The sequence below is a fragment of the Gopherus evgoodei genome, chromosome 9 (assembly GCF_007399415.2).
Source record: "Gopherus evgoodei ecotype Sinaloan lineage chromosome 9, rGopEvg1_v1.p, whole genome shotgun sequence".
Lineage (NCBI taxonomy): Eukaryota > Metazoa > Chordata > Testudines > Testudinidae > Gopherus > Gopherus evgoodei.
In genome coordinates, this window is record NC_044330.1 from 35,993,145 (window position 1) to 36,011,769 (window position 18,625).

The following is an 18,625-nucleotide window of genomic DNA, read 5'->3' on the forward strand; positions in this document are numbered from 1 at the left end:
ATACTTCTTTAAGATATAGTAGAAATGAGCCAGAGTGAAAGTAACATTCAACATTTACTGGAGCAGGGGCTAGTTCTGGCCCCTGGAAGGGGCGGGGCCTCGGACAGAAGAGGCGGGGTTGGGGGTCAGCATCCCCCAGCCAGCCCATCTGCGCTGCCTGGCCCACACCGCCCGGGGCTCCAGAGGTGATTTAAAGGGCCCAGGGCACTGGCCACAGCCCCAGGTCCTTTTAAATTGGCAGCCCCGGGGCAGCTGCTCCTTTTGCCTCTCCCTCATCCTGGCAGCGGTGGCCCACGGGTGCAAAAAGGGCAGTGATGTTAAAGCACTGCCGTGGCAGCGCTTTAATGTTGGTGGAATACAGGCTGGTACCAGCAGCCACTTTTTACCGGTATGCCGTACCAGCTTACTTTCACCCCTGAAATGAGCACAGAAGAAAGAACAGTAGCAAAAATAACTACAAATAAAAATTCCACATAAGTATATGCAATGGGAGAGATTCTTGCTCCCTCTCTGCCCCATTTATGTCAAGTAAAATGATCTAGAGGCTCTAAAAGCCCTTGGTGTGGCTGGGGGCAAAGGAGGAGGAGAATTCTTCAAACATGGGAAACTGAGGAAGACAGTCACAGACTGTCCTTTGAGGACTTTTGTAAGCCCTAGCATATGTGTAGCACTGCAGAGATTCTGGAAAGCAGAGCAGCCTATAGGCAGGTGGGGACAGGCTGTTACAATTCAGACAACACCTCATGACCGTCTAAATTACACTGGGGGGGACACCACAGAATCAAGAGGGCACAAGAGTAGTTTAAAGCCATCCTTTTCCCCCCACCTCCTGGCATGTGTGTTCTGTGCAGCACCTCATTTCACCCAATATATGTATTAATCATACAGAACCAGGAACAAAGATCAAATTCATCAGTCAACCTTATCTTTCAAAATTACACCATGAAATCATTTCCATGCTTTCCAAAGTTCTTATCTCAAACTTAATACTCAAGACGTTTTCCAGATAAAATCAATTTTAGAAAAATGAATATTTATATATGATATAAAAGTAGAGTGGCTTATTTTGATTTAGCTTAAGTCTGTATTTCACAGTTCTGCATTAGGATTATTAGAACTGGGAGCCTTAAAAACCATTGCGATTGGGAAGAATTCCAGCTTCCTAACTGGACCCGGCACTTGCTAATACTCTTGGAATTGCCAGAGATAAGCCCTTTTTTAAATGTAATATTTTTATTTTCAAAGAAGTTATCTGAGGCCATTTGAGAGTTTATGGCTCCCTCTGCTCCCCATAATTTGGATTCATGATGTAGTGACCTCATGCAATAACCACAGTATTAACATTAAACCATTTCAGTGTTTGTGGTTCTAGATTAGACATTTTACAAGACATAGTAAACATTTTTCCCCTCATGGAATCACTAAATGGAAGATTTAAAGCTGTTTCAGTTTCTTAACCATCCATTTCTTACCTTAACGTGTTTGGATTTCTCTTAAATGCAATCTCAACTTTCAATGTCCTGGGTATATAACACTTGGACCTAGAGATAAGTACAACTTTACTTTTTTCTTTTTTTTTTTTTAAACACTCACCAGTTACTAATACATACTCTCACCTTTGCATAGATTTTTTGCCTGGGATGTACTGAACAGTTTTAAATTATTAAAATATCATACATGAACACAATACAAGAAACCCAAAAAGAAAAAAAATATTAATTTCTAACAATCTGAAGATATATAGTATGAATCTTAATTTAAAAAAAAAAAAAAAAAGTCTAACTTTCACCAGCAGATTCACTGGTACACTAGAGTTGCCAGATTCTACCAGTTAAGCTGGGTTTACATCGCAAAAGGAACTTAAAGCAACCAAAGTGCACTGGGTGAACCAGGCTCTTATTCTGCAACTGATTTATTGGTTTACAGTAGATGGTTGTGTTAGATGAACGAGACACAGGGAGAACCAGTCCCAATGTCCATGTGTGTTAAGTGCTCCCCCTGTACTTCTGCTTAAGTTCCACTGGCAGTGCTGCCTAAGTGTGCAGTGGGACTGAGGTAGCAGCATTATGGAGAGTCTGTTAAGCACTGATGCACTAGCTACCATGCAGCGAAAAAAAATATATATATATCTTTAAACAGCGCTAGTGAGTCAAGTAATCTAAACAATGAGAACTTTTGACGGAGGCCCAACCGCCCTCTACCACTAAGTCATTACAACCAATAGAATCATTGTATGCAAAATAGCTACAGAAAAATGATAGGGATTAGTTACTTAAGGCATCACAATCTCTCATTTAATAGAGTTATTGAGATGTGACCTGAGCCTGCCTGTAGCCTGTAATAGATGCAATCATCAATAATTTGACTTAATTGCAACCTATTTTCTTCAAATACAGTATATGAACAAGATTTCAATTAACTACATGACAAATTTGAAGTGTCTGCATTAGTCCCTTGATAACATCATTCAGGACAGTACCCTTACTTATGCAAGCAAAAAGTCCACAAAGACCCAGATCAGTAATTTCACAGTAACTCATGCATCTGCTCCTCTGTCCCCTTTCTGGTGTCTGAGTGCACATGGGCTGCAGTACCCTACATATCAATTGTGCTTATCCAAGAGGTCTGACTGGTTTCAGCTCCTGCAATTCTTCTCTTTGGGAATCTGTGAGTAGTGGTAAATATAGTCACCAAACAGTCTTTTTAAACCCAAAATATTGTTTACTTTAACAGTAGGCAAAAAGCAGAAGACATAAAAGGCTTTCAAAACAACAAAATTTATAAAAAACTCTTACCTAAAGTCTTACTATTCCCAATGGTAACGTAGCCCTGACTTCTTCAGACATCCCCAAGGAGTGCCTGTGTGTCAGTCTTGTTCCTGTTGAACAACTCCCTGAACAGTCAACCCCTTTTGAAGCAGCAAAGAATCCTGTGGCACCTTATAGACTAACAGACGTTTTGGAGCATGAGCTTTCGTGGGTGAATACCCACTTCTTCAGATGCATGTGGTGGAAATATCCAGGGGCAGGTATATATATGCTAGAAAGCAAGCAAGCTAGAGATAACGAGGTCAGTTCAATCAGGGAGGATGAGGCCCTGTTCTAGCAGTTGAGGTGTGAAAACCAAGAGAGGAGAAACTGGTTCTGTCATCTTGACACCATCAGCTCAGGATTGAACAAAGACTGTGAATGGCTTGCCAACTACAGAACCAGTTTCTCCTCTCTTGGTTTTCACACCTCAACTGCTAGAACAGGGCCTCATCCTCCCTCATTGAACTGACCTCGTTATCTCTAGCTTGCTTGCTAGCATATATATACCTGCCCCTGGATATTTCCACCACATGCTTCTGAAGAAGTGGGTATTCACCCACGAAAGCTCATGCTCCAAAATGTCTGTTAATCTATAAGGTGCCACAGGATTCTTTGCTGCTTTTACAGATCCAGACTAACACGGCTACCCCTCTGATACTTAACCCCTTTTGAGACAGAGTACCTTTTAAAAACTACCATAGGTCTGTTGATCTTCAGGTTCCCAGACCATGCCCCAGGTCATCAAAAAACAGTTTTGTAAATTGGCAAGAGTAAGGAGTTAGAATCTTAAAAGTTAATAGTTTGGGCAAAGTGTCTTAAATGTTATTAAGTGTTAGCTGAGAAGTGGCTTATCTTGAGCCATTCTTATTCCCTTCCTACTTGTTCTCCTTACAGTTCCCCATTAAACTAAACCAATATATTCATACAGTTAACACGCTCAATTACCAGGTCAATACATACTACTCATAAATGATTGCAGAGCATGTCTCTCAAAGACATTTACAGTAATTTCTCTAAGAACATAATATAAGAGCAGCCATACTGGGTAAGACCAAAGGTCTATCTAGCCCAGTATCCCGTCTTCTGACAGTGGCCAATGCCAGGTGCCCCAGAGGGAATGAACAGAACAGGTAATCATCAAGTGATCCATCCTTGGCACCCGTTCCCCACTTCTGGCAAATAGAGGTTAGGGACACTATTGATGGACCTATCCTCCATGAATTCATCTAGTTCTTTTTTGAATCCTGTTATAGTCTTGGCCTTCACAACATCCTTTGGCAAGGAGTTCTACAAGTTTACTGTGTGTTCTGTGAAGAAATACTTCCTTTTGTTTGTTTTAAACCTGCTGCCTATTAATTTCATTTGGTGACCTCTAGTTCTTGTGTTACGACAAGGATAAAACAACACTTCCTTATTTACTTTCTCCACACCAGTCATCATTTTATACACCTCAATCACCTTCCCTCCCCCCATCATCTCTTTTCCAAGCTAAAAAGTCCCAGTTTTATTAATGGCTCCTCATACGGAAGCTGTTCAATACCCCTAATCATTTTTGTTGCCTTTTTCCGAACCTTTTCTAACACACCTTTTTTGAAATGGGGAGACTATATCTCCACACAATATTCAAGATGTGCATGGGTTTATATACAGCCAATTTAGACCCCATCATTTTATACGTATAGTTGGGATTATGTTTTCCAATGTGCATTACTTTGCATTTATCAACATTTAATTACATCTGCTATTTTGTTGCCCAGTCACTGAGTTTTGACAGAGCCTTTTGTAGCTCTTTGCAGTCTGTCTGAGACTTAACCATCTTGAGTTGTTTTGTATCATCTGCAAGTTTTGCCACCTCATTGCTTACCCCTTTTTCCAGATCATTTATGAATATGCTGAAAAGTACTGGGCCCAGTACAGACCCATGGAGACACGACTATTTACCCTCTCCACTGTGAAAACTGACCTTTTATTCCTACTCTGTTTCTTATCTTTTAAGCAGTTACCATGGATGGACCAATCCTTCATTAACTTTAGTTCTTTTTTGAACCCAGTTATACTTTTGGCCTTTACAACAGGGCCTAGTTTTACATTAAATGAATACATAATTGGTTAAACAACTGCAAACAAAAACTATTAATGGAATGTTGCAGATTGGAGGGAGGTCTTAAGTGGGGTTCCATGGGAATCTGTTCTGGGTCCAGTGTTATTTAACATCTTTATTAATGATCTGGATGTAGGAAGAGAGAGCATACTGGTAAAATCTGCAGATGACACAAAGCCGGAGGTGGCAAATATTTTGGAGGATAGAGCTACAGTTCAGAGGGATCTTGATAAATTGAAGAACTGAGCTATAGTCAACAAAATTAAATTTAACAGACAAATGTAAGGTGCTACACTTACGGAAGAAAAACCAAATGGACAAATAAGAATGAGGGGGGAAATAGCTCGGCAGCAGCGTGCTGAGAAGGATCTGAGGTGGATCACAACCTCAAAATGAGCCACCAAAGTGATGCTGTTTGAAAAAAAATCAAATGCAATTTTAAGTTGCAATTAACAGAGGCATAGCATGCAAGTCACAGGAGGTGATAGTGCCACTCTACTCAGCAATCGTTAGGCCTCAGGTGGAGTTCTCTGTCCAGTTTTGGTAACCAATGTATAGAAACGATGTGGAGAAGCTGGAAAGGATCCAGAGGCAAGCGACAAAGATGATCAAAGGGATGGAATGCAAGCCATATGAGCAAAGGCTGAAGGAACTGGTATGTTCAGTTTCAAAAAGACATTGAGCGGAGATATGATAGCAGTCTTCAAATACTTGAAAGGCTGCCATAAAAATGGTGGAGAAACTTGTTCTCTTTTGCACAGAGGGCAGGACAAGAGGCAATGCATTCAAACTACACCATAGCAGATCTAGATTAAATCTCAAGACAAAACTTCCAAAAACTGTCAGAACTGTAGGACAATGGAACAGACTGACTAGGGAGGTTGAGAAAACTCCTTCACTGGATTTTCAGAAGACTGGCTAGCCAACTCTCTTGGATGGTTGGTAAATCCAGCATCTTGACAGGGGGTTACACTAGATGATCCTTGCGGTTCTATCTAACCCATTGATTCTATGATTTTAACGTCTCCGGCAACAAATTCTACAGGTTGACTGTGTTGTATGAAGAAGCGCTTCCTTTTGTTTGTTTTAAACCTGCTGCCTATTGATTTCGTTGGATGACCCTCAGTTCTTGTTACATGAAGGGATAAATATGTGAAGAAACTAGAGGTAGCTACTAATCCTGAAGCTGCAATGAAAAAAAGAATTTGAATCATTTCTATAAATCGTTTTGAGGCAAACAGGGCTACAAATGTATCAGATATTCAACGGGAAGCAGGGATAGAGAAAAGTGGTTAATGCAGGAGTGCTGGAACCAGGGGTGCTGGGGGTGTGGCTGCCATCATATACAGGGTTTCAGTTTTGTTCAATGGCTTTCAGCACCCCCACTATAAAAAGTGTTCCAACACCACTGGGTCCACGTGTGTAAACTCCAGGCAAAAACAACAAATTTATACAGTCTAATTTTAGCTTATTGAAAATAAAACCTGTATGTTTACAATTCACAACCTGTTTATTATATGATAACATTTTTGCTGTCTATATCTGAACACAGTATTTTGCTTATCTAAAGCAAACTAGCATTCTCTCTTACAAAACAGGTCTTTATTTAGAAAGTATGCATTTGAATTAGTAAAAATATGACAGCTACTCTACTTAAGTACATGAACGTTTATTTTATATTTTTAGTGAACTGTAAAGTTTAATAGCCACAATACTGGCAAGTTTGTTAAGGACTATTTTCTTTCATTGGTGGATTTTTTTGATCCAGGAAGCTTGATTTGGATGTAAATTTCTACACATTTAATTGCAAGTTGTTTAGAGCAGTGACCCTCTTGTTTTGTTTGTATGATAGCACAAGAGAGACCTAATCATGACTGTACTATGCACTACTATAATACCACTTACAGGTAAAATTTTCTAACCAACATTCCTGCTTCCTCTTTACCCTTTTAAAGGACCAGGCGTTACTATTCATGAGTTTTTTTAACTAATCTAAGAATATCTATAAATTTATGAACTAGAGACCATTCACAGCTTATTTTTCTTAAATATGATACCAAAATACATTTTCAGAAGAATGCATGGATTACAAACACATTGGCTCTAGATTTCTAAATTGTGGCCCCCATCCTGCATACATTTACATGTGACAGTGTAAGTATATAAACAGTCCCACTGAGTCCCACTATCTGGAAAATTAAAGTGTCCTGTACATTATAATATCTCTTATCAAATTTGCAGAAAAAAATGGACTAACAGACTGATAGAATAGTTCTTATAAAACTATTTTTCCCCATCAATTTAAATGAAATTTACAGTTTATTTTTTAACAAATTTGGTCTCCCAAAAATTAAAATAAGAATTCTTATAAAAACAGAAGAAATCCCTGGGTCAAAAATAAAAAGGATACCATAGAATTCTAAGAAATTCCTTATAGAACTCTAAGAGAGTAACCCAAAATATGACAACAAGAAACAGGATTACTTTAAGGATCAAAATTCACTTATGAGCATAACATTTAAATTATGAAAAAAAAGTAACAACAAATATTTGGCATTGGTTAGTATATGATGAAGTAGAACACCATGATAGTGCGTGTAAAATGGGGGATACCACCCAAGTGCCCCCTTGTCATGGTATAAATCCCCACTCTGAACCTTAGCATCCAAAAGATGGGGTACCAGCATGAATTCCTCTAAGCTCAATTACCACCTTAGTACTTGTAGCGCTGCCACCAACCAGGAATTTCAGTACCTGGTACACTCTGGTCTCCCCCGCAAAACCTTGCCCGGGGACCCTCAAGACCCAGACCCTCTGGATCTTAACACAAGGAAAGTAAACCCTTTCCCTTACCGTTGCCTCTCCCAGGCTTCCCCTCCCTGGGTTACCCTGGAAGATTACTGTGATTCAAACTCCTTGAATCTTAAAACAGAGAGGAAAATTCACCTTCCTTGCTCCTTTTTTATATCTCAGGGAGAGTCTGGGAGGGGGTAGAGAGTAATCCTAACACAGACAGAAATTAACCTCTCTCCCCCCCTTCCCTCCTTTCTCCCCACCAATTCCCTGGTGGATCCAGACCCAGTCCCCTAGGGTCTCACTAGAATATTTAAAAAAAAAAAAAAAAATCAGGTTCTTTAAAAAGAAGAGCTTTTAATTAAAGAAAGAAAAAACAGTAAAAATTATCTTTGTACATTTAAGATGGAATATATTACAGGGTCTTTCAGCTATAGACACTGGGAATACCCTCCCAGCCTAAGTATACAAGTACAAAGTAAAATCCTTTCAGCAAAATACACGTTTGCAAATAAAGAAAACAAACATAAGCCCAACTCGCCTTATCACCTAGTACTTACTATTTTGAATCTATAAGGACCTGTATCAGAGAGATTGGAGAGAAACCTGGTTGCACATCTAGTCACTCTCAGAACCCAGAGAGAACAACAGCCAAACACTAACAGCACACACAAAGACTTCCCTCCCTCAAGATTTGAAAGTATCCTGTCCCCTGATTGGTCCTCTGGTCAGGTGACATCCAGGCTCACTGAACTTGTTAACCTTGTACAGGCAAAAAAGATATTAAGTACTTCTGTTCTATTAACCCCTACTATCTGTTTATGACACCCCTCATGGCCAAAGGTCACGCTGAGGCACCCTGCCTCTGGTTTTCTGCCTCCTTCACTGGACACCAAAGAGCCATCTCACTCTCCCCTTATATCAGGGCGGATCGAAGTGCACACATTCTCCACCATATATAGGCTTGTCAGAATTCTATTTTAATCAATAACTATCAGTAAATGTACATTTCAGCTGACATACAAATCACACACACACCAAAAAAAAACAAAACACCACCACCACCACCACCACCTGCAATTGGTAACAGTTACCTCACCTGCAGTGATAGCCTGCCTCCTTGCAGTCATGGCCAGGGGGCTCAGCTCTACTGAGCTGGGCAACTGCAGCCTCCCCTGTTATATCTTGTGCCCCATACCTTGAGCTCCTCTGCCATGCAGGGAGTCCCCTGCAATCCCACTCATAGGTCTGCCCTAACCATAAACCCAACCATAAATCTCCTTTAACTTCCTACAACTGTAAAAATAAAAATAATCAAATTTAGAAAAAAAAATCAAGTTCTTCCATGCCTAATCATATGTGGCACAGCATGACTTCTCCGCAGATTAATAAGCACTCATTGCCATGCCCAGCCTCCTTTAAGTAGGTTTATTTGTTCAAACATAAGCACATAACAGACAAAAACAGTTCCTCAACAGATCTTTTGTCCTAGGGTTTCACGGTCTGCCCTCCCAGGGATCTCCAGTAATCCCGCTTCTTGCAGCTTCCCAGTCACAGCCAGCTCTCATTTCCCTTCTGGAACACTGGCTCCAGGGCTGCCCCCCTTAGCACCTCACCCCCTGTTCCAGGGATTCACCCCTAGAGTTAGCTCCACTCCTCTGTAGTTCCTCTCCCCAGGCATAGCCTGCCCCAATCACTCTTTTTCTCTTCTTGCCCTCCAACAGGCCTTTATAGCCACAGGTGTAGCCTTGTCCCCTTCATTGGCTGAACTGGGCTCACCTGCTCTGACACAGGGGAAATGGACCTGGTCTACTCACAGGGGGCTTTCATTAATTGGGGCAATACTTGGGAGCATTATATTGCAATAAGATGGTTATTTCTCCTTCCTCCACATCTCTTACACTCTGTTTACTCCTTTCCATTAATGTTCCCTTTGTATTTTCCTATCATTTCTAATTCTATACCTTTTTTACATCAGCTCTTTATGTCCAGAACAGGTGCCTTCCTTTGTGTCAAAGACTCTTCCGCTCCTCCTTCAAAACACACTTCTTTCATCAGACTTTACATCCCTAATCTCAATTTCATCATTCTTGCCCATTCATAACAGAACAAAAAAATAAATACAGAACAGCAACTGATTAAATTACCCGAATTCTCAATAAATTTTCCTCTTTACCACAGCATTCCATTTTACCTACTTTTTCAACCTTGTTTCCTCTGGCTCTCATCACTTCTGATAATGATATTAATCTAAGGTCCTTACTATAATTATCGCTGTAAGGTCCTTGATTCAGAAATTTTGCCTATTTATCTTTTTAATTGTTTAACTGGTTAACTTTTTAAATGATATTTACATCCCTAACTACAACAGGGCCCCAATCTTACTGGGACCTCTGAAGCTTATTATAATGTGAATAAATAATAATAATGGTAATGTATCCTCAAAAATGTGTCATCCAAGAAGCTTTATATTTGGCCCCTATAAGTGAAACACACAAGAAAGATAGCAAGCAGTTTCTAGAGAGCCTTTTGGAATGCAATTCATTTAAAACATATAGTGCTTTCAACTGTTTGAAACATTCTTCCTCCAGCCTCTACTGTGTTTATGAAAAGGCTAATGAGACTTGAAACAATGAAGGACTTATTCTGTTTTTCTCCGATATCCAAAACATGCCACCGCCTCCAAAATGTACAAATTTTCAGAATAGACTTGAACTGGACGTTTGTCTTTAACCTAGGCTGCCACGTGTCTGCATTTTTTTGTCACCTACTCAAGATAAATGTATGAACTAAACATTCTAGGAATTTGTTTTTGTTTGTTTGTTTTGCACTAATTCAGTGAAAAGCATTTAAGGATTTATTTTTAATTTGAATAGAACCCCTTCTGCTTCAGAAAAGTTGTTTGACAGCCATAGGATATTATACTGTGATTAATGGATTACCATTATTAAATTGCCTGTTAGTAACATTCCTTAAAATATTTTTATAAATAACAACTAACAATTAATTCTATTACTGCTATGTTATTGACTGTCCCTGAAGTAGCAGAGTGGATGACACATCACATTAAAGCCCCAGTTTCTGGAGAAAGGACTGAGTTACAAATATCTAACAACAAGGACTGGGGCTCTGCTTAAGTGAAATGTATTTTTAAGGAGGCAAAAACCCAACTCTTGCCTTGGGTCTTACATTCTGCAAGTAAAATAGAGAAATAAGACATTGCTGGAGCATCCTTTCCCCTTACCATTACCCAGGTTAGGTGTTGTAGACAGGGTATGTCTCATTGCAGCCATATTTGAGGCTTTGGAACTGCTTCAGTAATTATGGGGGTGGGAGAACTTGAACCTTGGAAGAGCTGTCATCAGTCTCTCAAAAACCTAAGAGTACTGCAATAAGAGCAGCCTAGAGCCAACAAAATTGATTTGTAATGAGAATTCCTAGTTAGAACACGTGCAGAACCATTTGTAATAAAATCAATGAACAAACAACCTTTATAAAGTATTAGAGTTGTATCTACCTTAACACTGAAGCAGAAATTCTATGAAAGAAAAGGCTGGTGGCCCAATGAGGCAAATGCTACTCTGGATGTTTATCTTGATTTATCAGGAAGATCTAATCAACTAGGGTGCTAAATCTGCAGTATAAAACCAAGCATGTGTTGCAAAGAGTTTGTCTACTCTACAGGAACGATACAGGCATAGCTATGGTGGTTTAACCTCGTAACACAGATGCAGTCTACACAAATGGAAGGGGGTTTTCCTGTCGCAGAAGGGACACCATCCTCCTGAATGACAGTAGCTAGGTGAACGGAAGTATTCTTCCATCGACCTAGCTGTGTATTAGGTCAGCGTAGCTACATAAAAGTCAGGAATGTGGATTTTTCACACCTTGACCTAAATGTTAAGTGTAAAAAGGCCAAAGTAATAAGTTAGGCCACTTTCTTTAGCATTACCTTCAATACCTGGAAAATCATCTACTAGTGAATTAGAAATGAGAATGCAAGTAGAGAAAACTGAACCAGCATGAGAAACAGCTCAAAAATTTGAAACAGTGTGAACTTCCTTTATATATTCAATGTACATGCTTAATTTGAATGTAAACAGAAGGCCAACCCACTACCTATAAATTTCACAGCTTATTGTAATTTGCAGTCTATTTCGTGGTTAATAACAAAAGACAAGACTCTGACATCATTATAGTTGTAATTAATTTACACAGAGTGACTTCCGGTTAATCAAATGGCTTTCGAAAGGATTTAATGATTTTTCATTTGTAAAGCAATACCCAGCTTTGTTAACTGAACAAAGTTTTAAATTTAATATGAAAAAGCTGTTATGAAAAGGAATATGTTCCTAAAAACACACACTTATAATACAGCCACTGCTATCTTGTTCACAAGAAACAAGACAGGCAGGAATGCCAACACAAAATTAATACAAAACAGTACAAATAACAAAGATTCTTTTCAAATAGCTTAGGCCCAAAATTGAGGTTTAATTTATTTAAAAAAAAATTGAACAATGATAAATAATACATCATAAAATGTAATGGAAAATTGGTAATTATATTTTAGAACATTTTCACAGTAGTTTATTTTAAAATTGCTTCTGCAAAGTATTTGAAACCATACAAGTCCTGTTTCATTGTCCTAGCTTAATGAATATTTTAAATAGCAGACAGAATACACTTTGAAAAAATAAGGCTATGTCTACACTGCAGACTTTACAGCAGCTATGCTGCTGTAAGGTCTCATGTAGCCACTCTATGCTGGCAGGAGAGAGCTCTCCCGCTGACATAATTAAACCACATCTAATGAGCGGCGGTATCTATGTCAGTGGGAGAGAGTCTCCAGTTTTAAAAACACCAATTTTTCTCTCTTAAACTTTGATTTCCTATACTTAAACTCACTGGCTCCATATAGCTGACCAATGATTTAAAATCTATTTAGTGGTTATGAAAGTTACCTACCTTAGCAAGCGATGTCTCGTTAATCCACAGAACAAGTACACAAAATACAGCCAGCATAACATAAGCTTTCTCAAATGACTACATCAACACGATTCAATCGTAGGTGTGGTCTACACCACTGCTTCTCAAAATCAGGCCGCCACTTGCTCAGGGAAAGCCCCTGGTGGTCCAGGCCAGTTTGTTTATTAGCCGCGTCCGCAGGTTCGGCCGATCACAGCGCCCACTGGCTGCAGTTTGCTGCTCAGGCCAATGGGGGCTGCGAGAAGGGCGGCCAGCACATCCCTCAGCCTGCACCACTTCCTGGAGCCCCCATTGGCCTGGAGCGACGAATCGTGGCCAGTAGGAGCCATGATCAGCTAAACCTGCAGACGCAGCAAGTAAACAAACAGGCCTGGACCGTCAGGGGCTTTCCCTGAACAAGCGGCGGCCTGACTTTGAGAAACATTGGTCTACACTACAGAGTTATGTCGACCTAAGGCAGCTTAGGTCGACCTAACTTTGTAAGCATCTACACTATCATGTAGCTCCTACCGATGTAAGTCACCCACTACATCGACTTAATAACGCCACCTTCACAAAAGGCTTAGCTCTGAGGTCAATGTAGTTAGGGGTGACACAGTATCAGCATAGACACTGCATTATCTACATCGCCTGTTGGCTGTCAGCTAGAGCCCCCAGCCCTCTGCCCCGCCCTGACAGCCTGTCCCAAGGCTCACAGCTGGAGCCCTGCCACCCCAGGGCTCAGAGCTGGAGGGCCCCCCCATTGCTGTCCCATGCTAGCAGCCCCACATTGAACTCACAGCTGGAGGCCCCCACTGCCCTATGCTGACAGGCCAATGCTATCAGCCCTGCACCGGGGCTTATGCAGAAAAACAAGAAAAGTGACTAGCTTGCATCTCTTTACGGTAATATCACCTCTCTAACCACTTTTTGGTCAGACTGCCAGAATCACTTGCTCTCTAGACACTCTTTCTTTGGCTCCCTGTGGACACATATGGGGGTCAACCTAACTACTGTCTTTGTGAAGGTGGATTTATAACAATGACAGAACCCCTTCCATTGCTGTAATGCAGAGGTGGGCAACCTTTTGGCCCAAGGGCCATACTGGAGTTGCAAAACTGTATGGAGGACCAGGTAAGGAAGGCTATGCCTCCCCAAACAGCCTGCCCCTGCCCCCTATCCACCACTCCCACTTCCTACCCCCTGCCTGCCTCCCCAGAGCCCCCACCCATCCAACCCCCCCTGCTTCTTGTCCTCTAACCACCCCCTCCCAGGAACCCCCATCCCTAACCACCTCCAGGACCCCACCCCCTCTCCAACCCCCCTGCTCCCAGTTCCCTGACTGCTCTGACCCCTATCCACGCCCCTGTCCCTTAACAGGCCCCCTGGGACCCCACACCTATCCAACCCTGCCATTCCCCATCCCCTGATCCAAACCCCCCCATTCCCCGTCCCCTGACACTTATCCACACCCCCACCCCCTCACAGGCCCCCTGGGTCTCCCACGCTTATCCATCCTCCACCCCTCATCCAATCGGCCCCTGCTCCCTGTCCCCTGACTGCCCCACAGGACCCCCCCACCCCTTATCATGCCCAGCCGGAGTCAGACATGCTGCTGTGCTGCTTGGCAGGTGTGCACAACCCCACTGCCCAGAGTGCTGCCCGTGCAGCAGCGTGGCTGTGGGGAAGGGAGGACAGAGGGAGAGGGGCTGGGGGCTAGCCTCCCCGGCCAGGAGCTCAAGAGCCGGGCAGGATGACCTCGCGGGCCAGATGTGGCCAGCAGGCCATAGTTTGCCCACCTCTACTGTAATGTCTACACTGCAGCTGTGCCAGTGTATCATTTCTACATTGTCTGATGTAAACAAACCCTTAGACCAGTTCTACACTTCAAGTTTTACCTTCACAGCAATAACATAACGTTACATTCTATTGGAAGAATGAGTAGAGATAATGGGGTATAATTATGCTCGAGGCATTAATCGGTTCCATCAAACAGTTGTTTGATCTATAGACAACTGAAGACGTGCCTGAAACTGTGACTAAGCTAATCAGGAGCTCCATGTCTCCTCCATTTCTGGTTTTCTCACTGCCCCCTCAAATCAGTCGGGTTCTGGCCATTGATGCCCTCAACACTACCTGATGTTTTAGAATCAGTTGGATGGATGCCATGTCTACATACATGTAGAGAGACGGAAAACTTAATCCCGGGATGAGAATATTAATCCCCTGCCCAGCTTTCCCCAACTTTTCTGAAGACAAAGCAGCACAACAGAGTTGGATAAGTAGTTTCAGTATCCAATTCCCAAGAGATGGTCCACTGAGAAAGAGAAAACCTGTTAACAATGATTAATGGCCACTTTCCAAAGGTTTAGACTGCAGCACGTCTACAAATGTACTGGGAAGAGTCAGTGCTAACATCCCACTGGACATAGTTATATTAGTATAAATGTGTTTATATCAGTATATTTTATTTGCATATAAAAAACAAAATAAACTATACCTGTACAAATTCATTTATATCAGTTTAACCACATCAACGCTGGGGGACTGTATAGTATTGCTTCTCAGCTGTATGAGCAAATATGTGAAAAAATTATCTAAGTTATACCTTCTGTGTGTTGATAAGCCCTCAGACAGCATCTTTTAGGGCTGTATCCAGTTTTGGTCAGATCTCTTATGACTTGTCTTCACACAAAAATTGTACCACTTTTCAACTAATACCAAGACAGTTAAAGAAGTGTAACCCTAGTGTGTGTACAGTTGTTTCAGTATAAAAGTATCTCAGCACTTATCTACAGCTGGGGACGGTAAACGTGACTCACATATTGAAAACTTTTTAAAAGCATGTGAACTACATTAATCAGCTATTTGCATGAAACAGAAGAAATAAGAAATGGTAATATGGCATTTTATCTATTCCTTGTTTCTTTTTTTTTTTTCCTTCAGTGCTATTTGACAGTCTGTTAAAAATATTTATTACCTGTTGAGAATGAGACATCTGTCGTAACTTGTGGTGCAAAAATGTAGTAAAAAAAATCTTCCAGTTAAAATGTTTAAATAATTTGTAAGCATTCTTGTACTTCACTCAGGTAGAACCCACTGTGAACAGCAATTTAGTAGCCACACAAACTGATGAATTTCATCACACAACCACCACAACCACCTAAAACTCAAGGGCCAGTTTCTGTATCAAATTTTGGTAAAATATTTAGTATTTGAAGGCCCAAACATAAAAGTCTCCTGCTCTCGTTTCATGTCTGCCACTGACTTGCTAAACAGTCTTGTGCAAATTACAATCTCTCTTCCTCAGTTTCCCTATTAGTAAAATGGAGAAATAAAATAAAATAATAATTAAAAGGAATAAAATATAATCATGACTGGTGTGAAGGAAGTAAATAAGGAAGTTTATTTACTCCTCATTATACAAGAACTAGGCAGTCACCAAATGAAATTAATAGGTAGATTTAAAACAAACAAAATAAAGTATTTTTCACACAATGCATGACCTGTGGAACTCCTTGCCAGATGATGATGTGAAGGCCAAGATTATAACAAGGTACAAACAAGAACTACATAAGTTCATGGGGCATACATCTACCAATGGCTATTAGACAGGATGGACAGGGATGGTGTCCCTAGCCTGTTTGCCAGATGCTGGGAATGGGCGACAAGGGATGGATCACTTGATGATTACCAGCTCCATTCATTCCTTCTGGGGCACCTGGCATTGGCCACTGGTGGAAAACAGGATATTGGGTTAGATCAAGGGTTGGCAACCTTTCAGAAATGGTGTGCCGAGTCTTCATTTATTCACTCTAATTTAAGGTTTCGCGTGCCAGTAATACATTTTAACATTTTTAGAAGGTCTCTTTTTACAAGTCTATAATATATAACTAAACTATTGTTGTATGAAGTAAATAAGGTTTTTAAAATGTTTAAGAAGCTTCATTTAAAATTAAAATGCAGAGCCCCCCAGACTCGTGGCCAGGATCCAGGCAGTGTGAGTGCCACCAAAAATCAACTTGTGTGCTGCCTTTGGCACGCGTGCCATAGGTTGCCTACCCCTGGATTAGATGTACATGTGGTCTGATCCAGTATGGCCATTCTTACATGTAACACAAATGGGTTGGAAACAGTAAAGTGCTACATAAATGAAGAGTTTTATCTTTGCTATGCAAACTGTCTACACGTCCACATGTTTTTTTGCATAATACCAGGGCACTAGGCTACCTGTAATTCCAGAACCATCAACGTAGACCTACTAAACCATCAGTGCTATGCTGCCATAATTACGCTTGGAGCAGGATACTGATTTCAGAAGAGCTTTTATTAGAAGCCTATTTTCAAGTGCTTAGAACTGGAGGGGAAATATTCCCTTTGGTGGGGATTGCCCATGGCGCTTTCCCCAGGCCGAGGAGCTCATCTGAACTGTGGGGGAAAACAGCTAGTTACCGCCGCCTGGAGGAGGTGCACAGGCGTGTGGCTATTGCCGGGCACTGTGGCAGCTGGCAGAACTGGGACGGAAAGCTTCAGGCCTGGCCCCCGAGGGCAGAGAGAACAGGCTGAAATGGTTGCAGGCAGCCCCCGGTTCCCCGGGACACAGCAGTGCAGGCTGGCGAACTTGCTCGGCCCACAGCGCCGAGCGCCCCCGAGGTTGCGCCAGGAGAGCACGACAGACACCTGCCCTGCTGCCAGTACAGGCTGGCTGAGGTGGAGGTATCCTGGGCCTAGAGATGGGCGGGCCCCAGGCCTGGCCACCGCCGTGAGCAGCAGCCAGTGGCCCGTCAAAGCCCCCGAGTTCCCGCCGGGGAGGGAGCTGCCCCAGGCAGACAGGAAGCAGCAGGCCCCCCCTCAGGGGGAACCGCGCGCGGCCTGAGGCACTCGGGATGCCACGGGCGCAGGGTCACATCCGGGAACCGCCCCGAACCCCCTCGCCCCACACTCACGTTTTCCGCCGCACGCAACGCAACAGCGGCCCCTGCCCAACAGCCTGAGCACGTGACCCTGAGTCGGCTCAACCACAGGCAGCGGGACTCCCTACGACTCTGCCAATCCCGAACGCGCATGCGGGCTTCTCTCTTCCTCCTGCCACTTACGAGTGGTGTATGAGCTCCACCTTGGCCCCTCCCGCTGGGGAGTTGTACCCGCTCGGCCCAGGTGTTGGGGCGGGCGATCACTGGGAGGGGGGGGGGTTGTAAGAGGGGCAGCCCCGCCCTGAGGCGTTGGGAAGGGGGTGGCTGCGTCCTGCTGGGACTCCAGGGGCGCTGTGGGGCGGGAACTGGTTTGCAGCTGGACGCACCCAGCTTAGGAACGGAGAGGGAGCCCCAGGCGAGAAGCGAGTGAAGCGGTGTGGTGCTGGGAAGGGAAAGCGGCTTTCCCGCGCCGCTTCCCACCCCGTGGGCTGGCTTTATTAATCACTTGTTGTGAACTAAGCTCCAGCCCACGCCACCTCCTCAGGCATGTCTGTTGCTAGCGTTTCGTCCTTAGCGCTACTCACCCTCGGGCCCTAGATCCCTGTGAGCAGAGAGCTCCTTTCCACCCACTTATATCCATCCACCTGGTGAGCTGCACTTGCCACCCCGAGTCACCAGGAGACATCTCCTTGCCGGTTTCCAGAAGTTAACCTGCGAATAGGTTGGGTCAACAGAAGACCCTATCCAGCTTGTTATGCTGGCCAGCATGAATAGAAGTGAGTCGTTAAATTAGGAAAAAATGTCTTTAGGGGGAGTTCTGTGTTGAAGACATACATTTTAGCTCTAGTGTAGATGTGGGCCTAAAAACTACAAGGCTTCACTGAGCAAGTCATTCATTTCTCCCTCATACCCTATTTTTTTCTAGCATACCTGCTCATCCACATCACAGATGTATACCCCAAGCTCTTCCACTGATTGGTTCACAGTTGCAGTAACATGCTCACCCTGTTAAAGCAAGTTTAACCTCAGGATGCTGCCTT

The 18,625-nt window shown here is 42.6% G+C and overlaps 1 protein-coding gene across 8 annotated transcripts in view; it reads right to left on the reverse strand.

The window, feature by feature from the left end:
• The window catches only part of RHBDD1 (rhomboid domain containing 1), a 125,400-nt gene extending 107,575 nt beyond the window's left edge, over positions 1 to 17,825 (reverse strand). For 2 of the 8 annotated variants that reach the window (XR_004001930.1, XM_030574740.1), the window contains exons 1-2: positions 17,619 to 17,821; positions 1,473 to 1,541 (exon numbers count right to left, since the gene is read on the reverse strand). The gene's annotated coding sequence lies outside the window, so the exon portion shown is untranslated. Of the gene's footprint in view, positions 1 to 1,472; positions 1,542 to 17,618 lie in introns of all 8 variants that reach the window. The other 6 variants (XM_030574737.1, XM_030574736.1, XM_030574739.1 and 3 more) reach the window with 5 other exon arrangements.
• Between the last annotated feature and the right edge of the window lie 800 nt (positions 17,826 to 18,625).